A 20,170-nucleotide genomic window follows, 5' to 3' on the forward strand; every position below is an offset into this window, starting at 1 on the left:
TATAACTTTGGCCAACGGTGCAAAATCGGCGGTTTTTGGGGTTTTCTGCATGAATACAGTAACTTCGAAACTCTGAATCTTGGTAATGTATAATGATATCAAAAGAAGTTTTGAAGTTTCCCGAGACCATTATCTTAAGAACATATTGTAAAATATTCGACCATCTGACACGAATAAAAATGATAGAAATGGCCATATATACAATTGGTACTTTTCGTACTCAAAAATAATCGTTTTTAGGGGTTTTCTAAGGAACTTCCCATGAGCAAATAGTGCTCTTAGAAGCTGCCTAAGGCCCACATCTTATGCAAAAGGACCAAAAGTTTGCCTAGGCTGGAGAAAATGAGTAATGTTTAAATTTTGACCTTGTACTGAGGGATAGTTACAGTATGCCCTTCTTCCAATATGTACAAAAGTGGTCGTTAGGCTAAGGGCTATCCAAAGCACTTGACCCCTTATATCTGTGATCAACAGAACCCTGAGATTATCATGATTCCCTGAAAAACCACATTTTCGCGCGCGGCTTTTTCAAACATACTGGTACCGTGCAGTGTCGTGCGCGGACCGACAGACGGAACAATGTTTCTGTTGATGTGTCTTGTTAGGATATTAGGATGTTCTTTTTCTGCTACTAGAGAGGGGTAGGCTGTGTGCAGCATTCCGCAGTCATGAACACTAAGCAATAATACCGAAGACACAACTCGTACTTCACACAGTAAAGTGTAAATGCGCATAAAGATTAATCTTCCCTCTTTTTCATCAGTCATCTGTCACGTTTGATGTGAATTTACACGATTTCTTCTCCTATGTGAATTTCTTCGCGTTAAGGCAGCACTTGCTGGGACTATTTGGAACTTCGGGTGAAATTTAGCAATCAATATCCTCGGAACTTTGCATCTCAGCAGATTCATAGAGGGGCGGCAGCGAAATATGCCATACTTGGGGAAACTCGTGGACTATCTTCGTCAGTGAACTGTGGTCATTTTCAAGAACAAAGATGGCTTTACACGTTATTAACGAGATGTGCACTGAAGGAAGCTAATGTTTTGTACGGCTTGGTTACAGAGACGGTCGTAGCTGCACTCGCCACTTCCACTGCTAGGAACAGTTCTTCCTGCTTGTTTTCACAGGTCGCGAAAGGTGATAGTGCTGAACGATGGAAACACAGAAGGCGAAGTGTTTCTTCATTAACATCTCATACTTAAAATAGCTGCCGCAGTGGGCTTTTTGTTGTGACAGTGTTCGGTTATTCTTACCTCTTGCAAATATCTGATGCAGTCGTAGAAGTCTGTCCCGCAGTATTGCTGCACTTCCCAATGGAATGACCTCAGAGGCGGCGTTGGAAAACTGCCGAAAAATCCCTGTGCAGATAAGGATGTTGGTTTAAAGTTTCCTTTAGAATAAGTACACTTTCAAACACTATAAGCTTTTAAAAACTCATAGTGGCTATTTTTAGTGGTCAATGAAAGGTTTATTCTGGACTGCCAATGAAAGACGCAAAAGCAGACAACGTGTTGCTAGAGTAAAAAATGGGAGCTTATGAGTTTCGTATATGTAGCTCAGGTGGAAGTTGTGATAAATTCCAGTAATGTTAAACACACAAAAGAGCGATAATGTAATCGCAGAATTCTTGATCTGTAGGAATGGATATTTTCAGTACTGAAGATACTGAAAACAAACTCGCATAACCATGGATTTGTGATTAACATGTCCCACAGACATGAAAATACTGAAACATCAATTAGGTAGCAGTCGGTCAATACGCTTTCCATTTCCGTTAATATACAGCGTATATGTTCTTGTGTTTTTGTTATTGTTATCTTCAGTAGAAGAGTGGTTTGAAGCAGCTCTCCATGATACTCTATATTGTGCAAGCCTCATCATCTTTGAATAACTACTGCAACATTGATGCATTCGAATCTCTTGGTCTTTCTTTATGATTCTTCACCCTCCCCTCCCCTCCCCTCCCCTCCTTCCCCCGCACAAGTCCCTCTAATACTAAATTTCTGATCCCATGATTTCTCAGAATGTGTCCTGTCAACTGGTCCCTTCTTTCAGTCAAGTTGCGCCACAATATCTTTGCTCCCCAATTCTATTCAGAACTTCATCACTAGTTTCATGGTTTACTCATCTAATCTTCAGCATTCTTCGGTAGCACCACATTTCAAAAGCTTCTATTCTCGTCTTGTCTAAACTGTTAACCGTCCATGTTTCACTTCAACACATAGCTACACGCCATGCAAATATTTTCAGGAAAGACTTCCGTACACTAAAATCTATGTTCCATGTTAGCAAGTTTTCAGAAACGCTTTTCTCGCTATTGCCAGTGTATGTTTTATGTCCTCTCTCCCTCGTTACTCATAAGTTATTCTGCTGCTCAAATAACAAAACCCATCTACTACTTCAAGTGTCTCGTTTCCTAATTCAATTCTATCTGCTTCGCCTGACTTAATTCGACTACTTTTAATTATCCTTGTTTTGCTTTTGTTGACGTTCATCTTATAACCTCCTTTCAAGACAGTGTCTATGACTTTCAAGTGCTCTTCCAAGTTCTTGGTTGCCTCTGACAGAATTACAATGTCATCGGCAAACCTCAAGGTTTTTATTTCCGCCCCCTGAACTTAAATTCTTTCAAAAAAATTTATTTGGCTTTTTCAACAGCTCGCCCAATATACGGATTCAACAACATCGGAGAAAGGCTACAACTCTGTCTCAATGCCTTATCATCCACTGCTTTCCTTTCATGCACCTCGACTCTTATAATACACCAAGAAGAAATGCAGATGATAAACGGGTATTCATTGGACATATATATTATACTAGAACTGACATATGGTTACATTTTCACGCAATTTGGGTGCATAGATCCTAAGAAATCATTACCCTGAACAACCACCTCTGGCCGTAATAACGGCCTTGATACGCCTGGGCATTGAGTCAAACAGAACTTGGATGGCGTGTACAGGTAAAACTGCCCATGCAGCTTCAACCAGATACCACAGTTCATCAAGAGTAGTGACTGTCGTATTGTGACGAGCCACTTGCTCGGCCACCATTGACCAGACGTTTTCAATTGGTGAGAGATCTGGAAAAGGTGCTGGCCAGGGCAGCAGTCGAACATTTTCTGTATCCAGAAAGGCCCGTACAGGACCTGCAACATGCGGTTGTGCGCTATCCTGCAGAAATGTAGGGTTTCGCAGGGATCGAATGAAGGGTAGAGCCACGGGTCGTAACACATTTGAAATGTAACGTCCACTGTTCAAAGTGTCGTCAATGCGAAAAAGAGGTGACCGAGAAGTTTAACCAGTGGCACCCCATATCAATACGCCGGGTGATACGCCAGTATGGCGATGAAGAGTACACGCTTCCAATGTGCGTTCACCGCGATATCGCCAAATACGGATGCGACCATCATGATGCTGTAAACAGAACCTGGATTCATCCGAAAAAATGACGTTTTACCATTCGTGTATCCAGGTTCGTCGTTGAGTACACCATCGGAGGAGCTCCTGTCTGTGATGCAGCGCCAAGGGTAACCGCAGCCATGGTCTCCGAGCTGAGAGTCCATATTGCTGCAAACGTCGTCGAACTGTTCATGCAGACTGTTGTTGTCTTGCAAACGTAACCATCTGTTGACTCAGGGATCGAGACATGGCTGCACGATCCGTTACAGCCACGCGGATAAGATGCCTGTCATCTCGACCGCTAGTGATACGAGGCCGTTGGGATGCAGTACGGCGTTCCGTATTACCCTCCTGAACCCACCGATTCCATATTGTGGTAACAGTCATTGGATCTCGACAACCGCGAGCAGCAATGTCGCGATACGATAAACCGCAATCACGATAGGCTACAATCCGACCTTTATCAAAGTCGGAAAAGTGATGGTACGCATCTCTTCTCATTAGACGAGGCATCACAACAACGTTTCACCAGGCAACGCCGATCAACTGCTGTTTGTGTATGAGAAATCGGTTGAAAACTTTCCTCATGTCAGTACGTTGCGGGTGTCGCCACCGGCGCCAACCTTGTGCGAATGCTTTGAAAAGCTAATCATTTGCGTATCACAGCATCTTCTTCCTGTCGGTTAAATTCGCGTCTCTAGCATGTCATTACGGTTATGGTAATGACGATGATAATGGTGACGTTAACGAGTTGGGCGGATTTCGTGCCTCAGTGATACAAACAGCCGTACCGTATATGCAACCAAAACGGAAGTGTTATCTGTTAGGAAGAGAGAAAGACGTATGGTGCCTGAGGAGGGGAAGCAACCTTTTCTGTAGCTGCACATCACTGCGGTACGAAAATTCATTCTGGAAACATCCTCCAAGTTGTGGCTAAGGCATGTCTCCGCAATATCCTTTCTTCCAGGAGTGCTGGTCCTGCAAGTTTCGCTGGGGAAATTTGGAAGGTAGGAAATGAGGTACTGGCAGAAGTAGAGCTTCGGAGGCGGGCTGAGAGTCGTACTTTGAGAGCTCATTCGATACAGAAGTCGGTAGCGAAACGTAATGGTTCCAGGTTCGAGTCCCCGTCCGGCAACAGTTTTAACCTGCCAGGAGCTTTCAAATGTTTGAAACCTTCGTTTGGATGCTGGACTCTTCCACGTATACAACCTTCTTTATTTATTTTTAAACCACGTATTAGCATTGATTAAATTACGCGCTGTGCAAAATTCCACTAAGACGCTTTTTCGCTTCTTTCGCTCGTTCACTATTTTTCCTTCTGGTCCTTATCTTACTATCGAATTCTAGTGTCGTTACAACTAAATTTTCGTCTCCATTAACTACCTGAATAATTTCTTCTATGTCTTCATAAATTTTTTCATTCTCTTCATCATTTGCGGAGTTATTTGACATATAGGCTTGCATCGTTGCGGTGGACGTTTGCTTCGTATCTAACGTGGCTACGATGGTGTGTTCACTGTGCTGCTCATAGTTATTTCCCCACATTCTTGTTATCTTATCCATTATTAGATCCATGCTTGCATTACCCTTATTTGTTTTTATATTTATAAGCCTTTACCCAGCTGATCAGAAATCCTATCCTTCCTGCCACCGCATTTCACTAATTTCCACTATATGAATTTCAAACTCTCCGTTTTCCTTTTTAAATTGTATAGCCACCTACCCGATTCTGACATTCCACACTCTGACACATAGAATGCCAGTCTTGTTTCTCCTGTCGACGACATCCTACTAAATACTCCCCGCCCGGAGATCCGAAGGCGGGACATTTTACCCAAGATGATACCACTATAACTTAACCATATACTAAAGCTGCTTGCTCTCGGGAAATACAGTAGCTGAAGTCTCCCCTTGATTTCAATGTTTCGCATCCAGTACAGCAGGACTATGTTGCCCAATGTTACAAAGCCATTTAGTCAATCATCTAGACTGTTGCTCTTGCAGCTACAGAAAAGGTTGCTTCCCATCTTCAGGCACCATACGTCTGTCTGGCTTCCTAACAGATAACACTTCCGTTTTGGTTGCATATACGGTACGGCTGTTTGTATCACTGAGGCACGAAATCCGCCCAACTCGTTAACGTCACCATTATCATCGTCATTACCATAACCGTAATGACATGCTAGAGACGCGAATTTAACCGACAGGAAGAAGATGCTGTGATATGCAAATGATTAGCTTTTCAAAGCATTCGCACAAGGTTGGCGCCGGTGGCGACACCCGCAACGTGCTGACATGAGGAAAGTTTTCAACCGATTTCTCATACACAAACAGCAGTTGATCGGCGTTGCCTGGTGAAACGTTGTTGTGATGCCTCGTGTAAGGAGGAGAAATGCGTACCATCACGTTTCCGACTTTCATAAAGATCGTATTGTAGCCTATAGCGATTGCAGTTTCTCGTATCGCGACATTGCTGCTCACGGTTGTCGAGATCCAATGACTGTTAGCAGAATATGGAATCGGTGGGTTCAGGAGGGTAATACGGAACGCCGTGCCGGATCCCAACGGCCTCGTATCACTAGCGGTCGAGATGACAGGCATCTTATCCGCGTGGCTGTAACGGATCGTGCACCCATGTCTCGATCCCTGAGTCAACAGATGGGGACGTTTGCAAGACAACAACCATCTGCATGAACAGTTCGACGACGTTTGCAGCAACATGGACTATCAGCTCGGAGACCATTGCTGCGGTTACCCTTGGCCCTGCATCACAGACAGGACCTCCTGCGATGGTGTACTCAACGACGAACGTGGGTGCACGAATGGCAAAACGTAATTTTTTCGGATGAATCCAGGTTCTGTTTACAGCATCATGATGGTCGCATCAGTGTGTGGCGATATCGCGGTGAATGCACATTGGAAGCGTGTATTCGTCATCGCCACACTGGCGTATCACCTGGCGTGATGGTATGGGGTTCCATTGGTTACACGTATCAGTCACCTCTTTTTCGCATTGACCGCACTTTGAACAGTGGACGTTACATTTCAAATGTGTTACGACCCGTGGCTCTACCCTTCATTCGATCCCTGCGAAACCCTACATTTCAGCACGATAATGCACGACTGCATTTTGCAGGTCCTGTACGGGCCGTTCTGGATACAGAAAATGTTCGACTGCTGCCCTGGCCAGCACCTTTTCCAGATCTCTCACCAACTGAAAACGTCTGGTCAATGGTGGCCTAGCAACTTGCTCGTTACTACTCTTGATGAACTGTGGTATCGTGTTGAAGCTGCATGGGCAGCTGTACCTGTACACACCATCCAAGCTCTGTTTGACTCAATGTCCAGGCGTATCATGGCCGTTATTTCGGCCAGAGGTGGTTGTTCTGGGTACTGATTTCTCAGGATCTATGCACCCAAATTGCGTGAAAATGTAATCACATGTCAGTTCTAGTATAATATATATGTCCAATGAATACTCGTTTATCATCTGCATTTCCTCTTGGTGTAGCAATTTTAATGGCCAGTATTGTAGTTAATTCCAGCGATCTTCCAAAAGTAATTGTCCCTTCGGTCTGGCGGTGTTCCTCATGGCCTGTCCTTGTCTGTTGGAATCCAACTCTGAGACGTCTTTGTACATCAGCCATTATTTTTTCTGGCAATGTGGCCGGCCTATTGTTAGTTCATAGTGCAATGAATGTGCAGGATGTCTTTGAGGTCGGTAGTTGAGCTAATGTCTTCTGCCCTTTTTGTTTGTCTTTCCTTGCAGATACCAACATAGACCATTCTATGCTCGCTGTACAGTTCTAAATTCCCGTGCTGTATATTCATGAAGTGTCCAGGCTTCACAATCGTAAATGAAGACGCGGAAGACACGCTAATCAAAAACAGTTTTTTTTAGTTTTACTGCCATATGTGGCCTGAAGATGGTTGATTGTCTTCTGAATGCTTGCAAGCCTAGATTGATGCGTCGAAAGACTTCCCATCTTATGTCTCCAGTCACATTTACAAGTTGGCTAAGACAAATGTATTCTCTGACAGTGTAATGCCGTGTATTTTCGAGTTGTACTTTTCCTAATGTGCACCATACATTGGACATAACTTTTGTCTTGTACAGGTTTATGTTACGTCTTCACTGCCTGACATTCCTGGGTGAATTCTTCAAAATCATTTGCTAATAGTACAGATACATCTGCAAAATTTCAGGCTGTTAAGGTTCTTCCTGCCGATTCTGATTCCTTCTTCCTCAAAGTTTAATTTCGACATTGCCTTTTCCAGGACGGCGAGAAATGAGACAGCTTTGTTTCATTTCTCTTTGATTTGGAAACTCTTGAGTTGGTTCCAAACCTCTAAAAAAAGCTATAGAAGTTTCGTACATATGCTACAGGATTTTAATGTAGGTCACCTCCATCCCTTGCTTTGCTAAGTTTTTCACGACAGCAGGATTTTTAACACAACAAAAGCTATACGTAGAGATATGTGGCAGCGTTTGCTCTGCTTGTCACATCCCCGCAAATAAAAATACCGCCTAGTGAGCTGAAGTTGCTGCGGAATTCTGCCTGCTCAGTGGGCTGAGCTGTGTGCGAATGTAACTGAAACGATATAATACTATTTTTGTACAACGCGCAGATCAGGCTTATGGGACGATAGGTTTTTTTTATATCGTGGACCTTGCATTTCTTGTGGAGTAGTATTATTGTTGCTTCGATCCATGAAACTGGAATGGATGTACGGATAGTAGACAGAGTAAAGATTGTGAACATGTGCTTGTAAGAATTTTCACCAGCAAATTGCAGAATATTTACAGGTAACTCGTCATAACCAAGAGCAATGCCCTTTTTCAACGTAGCATATTTGACTCCCTAAGGAAGAATGTCCGGAACTTTGGGTGCGTTGTAGAGGTCATGTTGAAACGTACCCTTAGAAAAATCATACATAACTGTGCTTAAAATGACACACAATATTTTTAGCGCAACGCAGTATGACTTTCAAAAACCTCCAAAAAAATGGCCGTGACTAACATTAACCTATACGTTTCACAAATCGCTTACCTCACAAAAATCTTGGTTACTCGAACTACTGCAATACAGCGAGCGCCACTACTGCCAGCTAAATAAAAGATTCAAACTACTGAAGGCACTAACTACTGACAGGCATAGTTATCAAATGAAAGATTTTGATAGAGAACAAACAATGTATTTACCTTAATAGTCATAATATATTTAGCAGTTCATGACATCCAGTCTTACAAATTTCAAAACTCCACCATCTCTCTCCCCACGTCCACCACTGCTGGCGGCTCACCTCCAACTGCGCAACGCTACACGCTGTTAATATCCAGCTCCCCAACACTATAATGGCAGACAACAATGCCATCTAGCCACAGACTGTACACAGCACAGCCAGTGATTTTCAGAGCGCTACGTGGCGTTACCAATATAAAAAACCTAAACAGCCTACTCACAATGTAACATCGTAACCCAATTGTTCGTGGCCTACAATTGTCTCCATCCACTGAAACAATATATAGGGTGGTCAGAAATAGTCTGAAAAGCTTATGAGAGCGTTCCAGGGTGGGTTGTACCGAGAAATAACTTGTTACGAAAAGAATGCGATACGTTGCGCCGTTTCCCAGTTAATTTTGATTGAAGTTAGCTAGCTAACAGGCCGCTGGGCGCAAGCAGCGCGCAAATACCATTAGTGTCAGTTGATCTCATAGTGCACATGATAACACACGAGGCGCCTCAGTCTTTGTCTCGGGTTCGATTCTTAGTACCGTCTCATGTCCTATTTTTGTATCGCTCTCTTGTTTGGTTTTAGTAAACCAAATGAAGAACACGTTTGGCCACACCGTCTCTGGGCAGTCCGCTTCAATTTGCGCGCGTTCGGTCTACTGGCTAAATTCAATGCTAATTAACTCTGAAACGACGCAACGTATCGAATTTTTTCCTCAACATTTATTTAGCACCACAACCTACCCTACAACACACTTACAAGCTTCCAGACTGTTTCTGACGACCCTGCATGTACAGGGTGATTCAGTGATGATGCTACAAACTTTCAAGGGTGACGGAGAAGCGTAACTATATCAGTTTGAGGTAAAGGAAACGACTGAGTTGAAAGTTATAAACGGTAATCGTTCTGATACCTCTGACGGTAGACCTCTTCTACTGAAAGCTCTTTGCTTTCGATACTTGGAGAGAAGGTGGTATGGGCCAATGCAAGAAAAAAAATGTTTTCGCTACCGTATAACCAATTTCTTGTACTGAAATACTGCTCATTGCTATTGAGGTATGTATTTTACAGCTCATGTTTACTGGATTTTTTTTCTTGTTTTGGTCCATACCACCTTCTCCCAAAATATCTGAAGAAAAGAGCTGTCAGCAGAAGAGGTCTGCTGTTAGAGGTACTAGAACGATTTTCGTTTATAGCTTTCGACTCGGTAGTTTCCGGACCCCTGGCCTTATCTCAAAATGGTACATTTACCCTTCTCGATCATCCTTGAAAGTTCGTAACACCAACATGGAATCACCTTGCATATTCTTTTCTAAAAACAAATTGTGTGAACAGTAATGCAACACTAGAACGAAAGACACCCCTTACAAAGACTTCAAAGGGTTGAAATTCGTACAGAAAGATATCTGATACATGGGCACACACGTAATTCAACAACCTACCAGATCATATTAAACAGCATGTAGATAATGTCGCGGATTAACAAACTTGCTGAAGGGCAGTTCCTTTGACACCATTTCGAAGTTTCACAGAAACTCTTAAACTTAATGCATTTAAATTGTTTTATAACTAGGATTATCATAGCAGTACAACAGGCTTTGCTTCGTGAAATTAAATTATTTATTTGTATTGCACTTAAATACACTGATGAATCAAAACACCGTGACCACCTGCTCAATAGCGTGTTTGTCAGCCTTTCGAACGAATTACATCACTGATTCTGCGTATCAGGGATCCGGCAGTTTGTGGAGGTATGTGGCATTAAATGTCTACGCACAGGTCATGTAATTCGCGTAAATAACGGTACGCTTATACGCGTAAGCGATGACGGCGCCCGATAGCAACCAAGATGGGTTCCATAGGATTTATATCAGGCGAATTTGGTCGCCGAAACAACAATGTGAGTTCACTACAGTGCTTGTCAAACCACTGTAGCACAGTTCTGGCGCCGGCCGCTGTGGCCGAGCGGTTCTAGGCGCTTCAGTCCGGAACCGCGCGACTGCTACGGTCGCAGGTTCGAATCCTGCCTCGGGCATGGATGTGTGTGATGTGCTTAGATTAGTTAGGTTTAAGTAGTTTTTAAATGTAGGGGACTGGTGACCTCAGATGTTAAGTCCCATAGTGCTTAGAGCCATTTAACAGTTCTGGCCCTGAGACACGAACAATTATACTGCTGAAAGACCACATCGCCTTTGTGGTAGACATCAAGCATGCAGGAATGCAGGTGGTTCGCACCTGTCAGCGTGTCTTCTATTACTACTACAGGTCCCATACAAGTGCGGCAGAATGTTTTTCATAGGATAATACTGCTCCAGCCAGCCTGCATCCTAGACGCGCTTCAAGTTTCGAGTCGCAATTCCCATCGATGGTGGTGTTTGTAGAGACGACCATCGAGCTAGGGCAGCAGAAAAGAGATTCACTCGAAGAGCGACACGTTTCCATTGATCGACGATCGAATCCCGATGGTCCCGTGCGCGCCGCAGTCGTAACTGACGATTTCGTTGGGTCAACATGTGAACACATAGGGATTGTCTGCTGTGGAGCACCATGTTCAACAACGTGAGATGAACGGTGGGCTCCGAAATCACTTGTGCGTGCACCAGCATTGTCTTTCGGCAGAAATGCAACAGATCAGCATACTCCGTCTTCAGGTCACAAGTGGCCCACCGGGACCATCCGACCGCCGTGTCATCCTCGGTTGAGGATGCGGATAGGAGGGGCGCTTGGTCAGCACACCGCTCTCCCGGTCGTTATGATGGAGCCGCTACCATGCGGTCGAGTAGCTCCTCAATTGGCATCACGAGGCTGAGGGCACCCCAAAAACTGGCAACAGCGCATGGCGGCCCGGATGGCCACCCATCCAAGTGCCGGCCACGCCCGATAGCGCTTTACTTCGCTGATCTGACGGGAACCGGTGTAGCCACTGCGGCAAGGCCGTTGCCTTCCACAGATCACCATCTGCCCTATTTTACAGAGGAGGCAAGCCTGCGAACAGTAAGTTCTGTGAAGAGTCGTGGACGTCCAACCATTTAGCACCTAGTAGTAATTTCACTGTCCTTCTACCTCTTTCCGTAGATGCTCACGACAGTAACACGTGAACATTCAACCAGGTTCGACATTTTCGAGACACTTGTTCACAGGCTCTTCGTCATAATAATTTACCCTTTGTCAAAGTCACTTATTTTAGTGGATTTCCCATTTGCAGCTCATATCATCGTTATGGTGGTGCCCTGTCTGTGTCTATTCCGCTTACATACTTTTATTAACGTGTCATTGTCTGGAATGCCACCAGGCGGCATCCATCGTGGCGGTGGGCTAACCAGTGTAAATGTCTATGACTTTTTTCCACATCTGGTGGATCCGTTAAGTACAACTGATGTAAATTACAAAAAATGTTCGTCAGCCTCGTAAGTAATTGCGATGGTGACAAACTGTGGTATTTCTTCAACAAGGATTAAAAGTTTGTAAGGTATCGGTAGGTGTAAGGCGGTACTGACTCTGGGCGCGCCCTCATCCTTAGCGAAGTACCGCCTGTCGAAGTCTGAGAACTTGTGTTGGCGCAGGTAGTACGCCACGTCCCTGATGGCCTCCATCAGCCACGCCTGGTCCACGGACGGGTTGTCGGCCGCTGTGGGCGTCGTCTCCTCCCCACCGGTCTCCGTCACCACCGCCAGGTCTCCTCCGCTACCAGCAGCTTCGCACACGGCCACCAACAGGAACGTACAACCCACCTGAGGAAACACGTTCAGCGAAACGGTATTTACAGTATTCTTGAGTACTGCTCGAGCGTTTGGGATCCCTATCAGGTCGGATTGAAGGAGGACATAGAAGCAATTCAGAGGCGGGCTGCTAGATTTATTACTGGTAGGTTTGTTTCAATCTGTATGTTGAGCAAGCAGTAAAGGAAACAAAACAAAAATTCGGAGTAGGTATTAAAATCCTTGGAGAAGAAATAAAAACTTTGAGGTTTGCCGATGACATTGTAATTCTGTCAGAGACAGAAAAGGACTTGAAGTCTCAGACGGTGTTCAGGAAAGATAGATTAGGCAGAATTGGTGGTGGAGTGTTTGTGTCTGTCAGTAGTGGTTTATCTTGTAGTGAAGTCGAAGTAGATACTCCGTGCGAATTGGTGTGGGTGGAGGTTATACTTAACAGCCGAATTAAGTTAATAATTGGCTCCTTCTACCGACCCCCAGACTCCGATGATACAGTTGCGGAACAGTTCAGAGAAAGTTTGAGTCTCGTAACAAATAAATACCCCACTCATACGGTTATAGTTGGTGGGGACTTCAACCTACCCTCGGTATGTTGGCAAAAATACTTGTTCAAAACCGGTGGTAGGCAGAAAACGTCTTCCGAGATTGTCCTAAATGCATTCTCCGAAAGTTATTTCGAGCAGTTAGTCCACGAACCCACGCGAATTGTAAATGGTTGCGAAAACACACTTGACCTCTTGGCCACAAACAATCCAGAGCTGATAGATAGCATCATGACTGATACAGGGATTAGTGATCACAAGGTCATTGTAGCTAGGCTCAATACCATTTCTTCCAAACCCATCAGAAACAAACGCAAAATAATTTTATTTAAAAAAGCGGATAAAGTGCCACTAGAAGCCTTCCTAAAAGACAATTTCCATTCCTTCCGAACTGACTATGCGAATGTAGACGAGATGTGGGTCAAATTCAAAGATATAGTAGCAGCAGCAATTGAGAGATTCATACCTCATAAATTGGTAAGAGATGGAACGGATCCCCCGTGGTACACAAAAAAGGTCCGAACGCTGTTGCAGAGGCAACGGAAAAAGCATGCGAAGTTCAGAAGAACGCGAAATCCCGAAGATGGGCTAAAATTTACAGACGCGCGAAATTTGGCACGTACTTCGATGCGAGATGCCTTTAATAGGTTCCACAACGAAACATTGTCTCGAAATTTGGTAGAAAATCCGAAGAAATTCTGGTCGTATGTAAAATACACAAGCGGCAAGACGCAGTCAATACCTTCGCTGCGCAGTGCCGATGGTACTGTTATCGACGACTGTGCCGCTAAAGCGGAGTTATTGAACGCAGTTTTCCGAAATTCCTTCACCAGGGAAGACGAATGGAATATTCCAGAATTTGAAACACGAACATCTGCTAGCATGAGTTTCTTAGAAGTAGATACCTTAGGGGTTGCGAAGCAACTCAAATCGCTTGATACGGGCAAGTCTTCAGGTCCAGATTGTATACCGATTAGGTTCCTTTCAGATTACGCTGATACTATAGCTCCCTACTTAGCACTCATATACAACCGCTCGCTCACCGATAGATCTGTACCTACAGATTGGAAAATTGCGCAGGTCGCACCAGTGTTCAAGAAGGGTAGTAGGAGTAATCCATTTAACTACAGACCTATATCATTGACGTCGGTTTGCAGTAGGGTTTTGGAGCATATACTGTATTCAAACATTATGAACCACCTCGAAGGGAACGATCTATTGACACGTAATGAGCATGGCTTCAGAGAACATCGCTCTTGTGCAACGCAGCTAGCTCTTTATTCGCACGAAGTAATGGCCGCTATCGACAGGGGATCTCAAGTTGATTCCGTATTTCTAGATTTCCGGAAAGCTTTTGACACCGTTCCTCACAAGCGACTTCTAATCAAGCTGCGGAGCTATGGGGTATCGTCTCAGTTGTGCGACTGGATTCGTGATTTCCTGTCAGGAAGGTCGCAGTTCGTAGTAATAGACGGCAAATCATCGAGTAAAACTGAAGTGATATCAGGTGTTCCCCAGGGAAGCGTCCTGGGACCTCTACTGTTCCTGATCTATATAAATGACCTGGGTGACAATCTGAGCAGTTCTCTTAGACTGTTCGCAGATGATGCTGTAATTTACCGTCTAGTAAGGTCATCCGAAGACCAGTATCAGCTGCAAAGCGATTTAGAAAAGATTGCTGTATGGTGTGTCAGGTGGCAGTTGACGCTAAATAACGAAAAGTGTGAGATGATCCACATGAGTTCCAAAAGAAATCCGTTGGAATTCGATTACTCGACAAATAGTACAATTCTCAAGGCTGTCAATTCAACTAAGTACCTGGGTGTTAAAATTACGAACAACTTCAGTTGGAAGGACCACATAGATAATATTGTCGGGAAGGCGAGCCAAAGGTTGCGTTTCATTGGCAGGACACTTAGCAGATGCAACAAGTCCACTAAAGAGACAGCTTACACTACACTCGTTCGTCCTCTGTTAGAATATTGCTGTGCGGTGTGGGATCCTTACCAGGTGGGTTTGACGGAGGACATCGAAAGGGTGCAAAAAAGGGCAGCTCGTTTTGTATTATCGCGTTATAGGGGAGAGAGTGTGGCAGATATGGTAAGCGAGTTGGGATGGAAGTCATTACAGCATAGACGTTTTTCGTCGCGGCGAGACCTTTTTACGAAATTTCAGTCACCAACTTTCTCTTCCGAATGCGAAAATATTTTGTTGAGACCAACCTACATAGGTAGGAATGATCATCAAAATAAAATAAGAGAAATCAGAGCTCGAACAGCAAGGTTTATATGTTCGTTTTTCCCGCTCGCTGTTCGGGAGTGGAATAGTAGAGTGATAGTATGATTGTGGTTCGATGAACCCTCTGCCAAGCACTTAAATGTGAATTGCAGAGTAGTCATGTAGATGTAGATGTAGATGAAGAGCAGTTGAATGGAATGGACAGTGTCGTGAAAGGAAGGTATAATAAGATGAACATCAACAAAAGCAAAACGAGGATAATGGAATGTAGTCGAATTAAGTCGGGTGATGCTGCGGGAATTAGATTAGGAAATGAGACTCTTAAGTAGTAAAGGAGTTTTGCTATTTGGGGAGCAAGATAACTGATGATGGTCGAAGTAGGGAGGATATAACATGTAGGCTGGCAATGGCAAGGAAAGCGTTTCTGAAGAAGAGAAATTTGTTAACATCGAGTATAGATTTAAGTGTCAGGAAGTCATTTCTGAAAGTATTTGTATGGAGTGCAGCCATGTATGGAAGTGAAATATGGATGATAAGTAGTTTGGACAAGAATAGAATAGAAGCTTTCGAAATGTGGTGCTACAGAAGAATGGTGAAGTTTAGATGTGTTGATCACATAACTAATGAGGAGGTATTGAATAGAATTGGGGAGAAGAGGGGTTTGTGACACAACTTGACAAGAAGAAGGGACCGGTTGGTAGCACATGTTCTGAGGCATCAAGGGATCAAAAATTTAGCATTGGAGGGCAGCGTGGAGAGAAAAATCGTAGAGGGAGACCAAGAGATGAATACACTAAGCAGATTCAGAAGGATGTAGGTTGCAGCAAGTACTGGGAGATGAAGAAGCTTGCACAGGATCGAGTAGCATGGAGAGCTGCATCAAACCAGTCTCAGGACTGAAGACAACAACAACAGCAGGTTTGATCATCACGCGAGTGTTACGGAAATGCTTCAGGAACTCGGGTGGGAGTCTCTGGGGGAAAGGAGGCCTTCTCATCGTGAATCGCTACTGAGGAAATTTAGAGAACCAGCATTTGAGGCTGACTACAGTACAATTTTACTGCCGCCAACTTACATTTCGCGGAAAGACCACAAAGATAAGATAAGAGAGATTAGGGCTCGTACAGAGGCATATAGGCAGTCACTTTTCCCTTGTTCTGTTTGGGAGTGGATCAGGGAGATAAGATGCTAGTTGTGGTACGAGGTACGCTCCGCCACGCACCGTATGGTGGATTGCGGAGTATGTACGTAGATGTAGATCACTCTACACTGGGCTGACAAAAGTCGTGGGATACAACCTAATATCGTGTCGTATCCCCTTTTGCCCGGCGCAGTGCAGCTACTCGACGTGGCATGGACTCAAACAGTCTTTGGAAGTTGCCGGCGCAGGGTTTTGCGAACTAGCTGACCTGTAATTAATGTCCCACAAATGTTCGACAAGATTCATAACGCACGATCTGGGTGACCAAATCATTCGCTCGAACTATCCAGAATGTCCTTCGAACCAGTTGCGAACAGTCGTGCCCTGGTGACGAGGCGCATCAAGATCCGTAAAAGTTCCATCGTTGTTTGTAAACATGAAATCCATGTATGGTTGCCAATGGTCTCCATGTAGTCGAACATAACCAAGGCCCAGCCCATTACACGTAAACACAGTCCACACCATTACGGAGCAAGCAACAGCTTGCACAGTGCCTTGTTGACCCACTTAGGTCCATGGCCTCATGGAGGCATGCACCACAGTCGAACCCTACTGACAGCTCTTACCAACTAAAATCGGGACTCGTCTGAGCAGGCCACGGTTTTCCAGTCTTACAGGGTCCAATCGATACGATAACGAGACCAGGAGAGACACTGTTAGCAAAGGCACTCGGGGCGGTCGTCTGCTAAGACAGCCTATTAACGCCAAATTTCGTTGCACTTTCCTGACGGATACGTTGGTCGTATGTCCCACATTGCAATTATTTCACGCAATGTTGCTTGTGTATTACCACTGACAGCTCTACGGAAACGCAGCTGCTCGTAGATTAAGTGAACGTCATCAGCGGCTGCGTTGTCCATGGTGAAACTTGGTATTCTAGGCGCACTCTTGACATTGTAGATCTCTGAATATTGAATTCTCTAACGATTTCCGAAATGGAATGTCCCATGCGTCTAGCGCCAACTACCACACCGCGTTCAAAGTCTATTAATTCCCGTCGTGCGGCCGTAATGACGTCGGAACCCTTTTTTACATGAATCACCTGAATACAAGAGCAGGTCTACCAATACACTGCCCTTTTATACCTTGTGTACGAGATTCTTGCGCCATCGGTATATGTGCATATCGCTATCCCATGACTTTTGTTACCTCAAGGTATAAGGATATCGGGAAAGATTCGTAATTCGTAGAAAATTTGTATTAAGAAATATATAAACACTTGTTTTAGAGGGCCAATCAAAAAGATTCCGTTCAAAGTCCAGAAGTGGTATGCCAATAAAAGAAAATCGCCATGAGGTAATCATCGTACCGAAGCACCAGGCTCAAGGTACACGTTCGATGTCCTGCTTCGTGAAGACGTCCGTAACTCTCTGCTGCATATACTGGACCGACAGGAATCGTCTACTCTTCAAGACCTTTTTTAGGGAACCACAAGCGAGATAAAAGCATGGGACGAGATAAGGACAAAAGGGCGGGTGATCCAGTGTCTCTCGCTTGAGTTGGCTAACTTGCGACCCGTCACATTCTTTATTCCCCAGTGTATGTCAATCGGTGTGAGGCCTTTGGCATCCAAGCAAAGAACAACAGCCTGTTGGTTCTGTTTGTGCGCATTGTCAATAACGTTACCATAGTTCACGTTTCTGCATTTACCGCAAGCACATTGGAAAGACGAGAATGCCCTTGCATAGATATTGGTGCTTATATACCCAACTCGGAGTCGCGCTACTTTGTATATACGAGCGGCGTCCAGAAAGTAAATTCCGATCGGTCGCGAAATGGAAACCACAGCGAAAATCCGATGACGCTTTGCACTTATGTGTTGGCCACTGTCTCTAGTACGCCCGTCGATGGCGCGTCACGTTGCACTTTGCAGTTCTGTGGGCACAGTGAGCACTTAAAGTGCCTACAAAAAGGTGTCTCCCGCCAAGTATGGATGCCTGCGGAGAGATTTCGCCTGCTTTCACGCATCTCCACATAACACAACTGTCACTCATTCCTTCTTTATGACAGTTCTCGGCCGCACACTTTAGGGGAAATGAAGGCGTTTCTGCAGCTTTTTCGATGGGAAGCACTTGATCATTCACAATACAGTCCGGACACGGCTCCCTGATTTTCATCTCTGCTCACACGAACTGACTACGAAGACAACATTTTGGCACAGACGACAACCTGCAGACCAGGGTAGAGAATTGGCATAAAGCATAGGCGGCTGTCTTCCATGACGAATATCCAAGTTGGAGCGGCGACTATGTAGAGAAGTAACTAGAAGGTGTATCTAACTGTTGCAAATGAAAGATTTTTAATTGTCACTGTGGTCTGCATTTCGAGACTGATCGAAACCTACTTACTGGACTATCCATGTACACTGCAGCAACGTCGTCAAACGTAAAAGTTTTGATCGCCTCTTAGAGTAATTCACGCTTGGTGACTAATAAAGTGTGTGTCAGGGCGAAAATCAAACCTCTATCCTCTGCTTTTCGAGCAAGTTTCAGAAATCTTCTGTGTGAACATTAGTGACAAAGAAATTTTGTGACAGACATGGAAGCCTGACTGTTCACAATAGACAGGAAATCCAGATATTTCATTTATTGTGGCAGGTATGCAAACAGCCTCCGAATGTCATCTTTGGAATATCATGCAGTGCCTGATACCTAAGCTGTGTCAATTCTTAAAGACTGCTGGCTGGTGGATGATGTTGAAATACAGTACAAGCCTTCCAGTCGCATCCTGCGGGAAAAATTCAAGAGACAAGCCAGGCCAGTCAATGATCCACATACACTTCAAAGCCTTTGTGGTGTGAACTGCAACATGGGGTCCTGCATTAAACTGCTTTAATATGCCATGTCGTGCACTGGCCACGAATAATGTGCCAATAGGCTTAACCATCCCTGCAACACACTGTCAGGCGTTCAGCCTCATATCAACGACTGGCAAGTCTGTCCTGATGACGTATCCAATAACCTCCCCACACCACGAATCCGAGACGGGCACGGATCTCTAGACTTGCCTCTACCTGCGAGTTTTCTGTGTCTCGTCTACGGACACACTGGCATCGGTGTAGCTGCTACAGATACTGTGGTCAAAACAAATACTGATGCTGCTTTATTGTCAATACCAGATGACAGGAAACGAAGCTGATTTTAATCAAATGGAACTATATGGTTCCAGAGACCTTTCCAAGTCTCGAGCATCCATGACTTATAAATGCAGACTGAAGCAAGTTGTACAAAGCTGTTTGAAGACACCAGGGTGGTGCAGTGGTTAGCGCATCTGCCCAGTAAGCACGAGACCTGGGTTCGAATCTTGGCCTTGAGGCAAATTTTCATTCGTCGCTTCGGTCTTCATATATGCATCACAACTGATTTTGTTCTGTCACGTACATACATAAGAAACAAAAATGAAGTAGACAAACACATTTCCACTTGATAAACGCAAGCAAAAAACATAAACAAGACCTTAAAAAATATTCAGCTGCAAACACTACAGTATCATATCACTGCCATCTCTCATAACAGTTGTTTATGAACCACCTGTAGCTCCTCATAACTGGAGACGCATTTGAATGTAGTTAGGCATTCTCCTTAGCAAATTGTCGATATCAGTCTGTGGGATATTGTCCCGTCCATACACAGCAGCCTCTACCGCGACCTGTGAGGTCTCAGGTGGGACAGGACGACTTCCGCGGCCACTAACGTGACTAACCTCCACTGATCCTGTCGCTAAAACCTTGTTCCAGGTTCTAGAGACATCATGTTGACTCACTGCAACGTTCGCTGTGATATCTACCTGTCTCATTTCCTGGCCCAGTAGGGTGACTATATGGAGCCTATTGTT

At 44.5% G+C, this 20,170-nt stretch overlaps 1 pseudogene; it reads right to left on the minus strand.

Annotated features, from left to right (window-relative positions):
- Positions 1 to 19,045, minus strand: part of LOC126267653 (uncharacterized) — a 52,094-nt pseudogene extending 33,049 nt beyond the window's left edge.
- Positions 19,046 to 20,170: the final 1,125 nt, after the last annotated feature.

Source organism: Schistocerca gregaria, chromosome 4, assembly GCF_023897955.1.
Source record: "Schistocerca gregaria isolate iqSchGreg1 chromosome 4, iqSchGreg1.2, whole genome shotgun sequence".
Taxonomy (NCBI): Eukaryota; Metazoa; Arthropoda; class Insecta; order Orthoptera; family Acrididae; genus Schistocerca; species Schistocerca gregaria.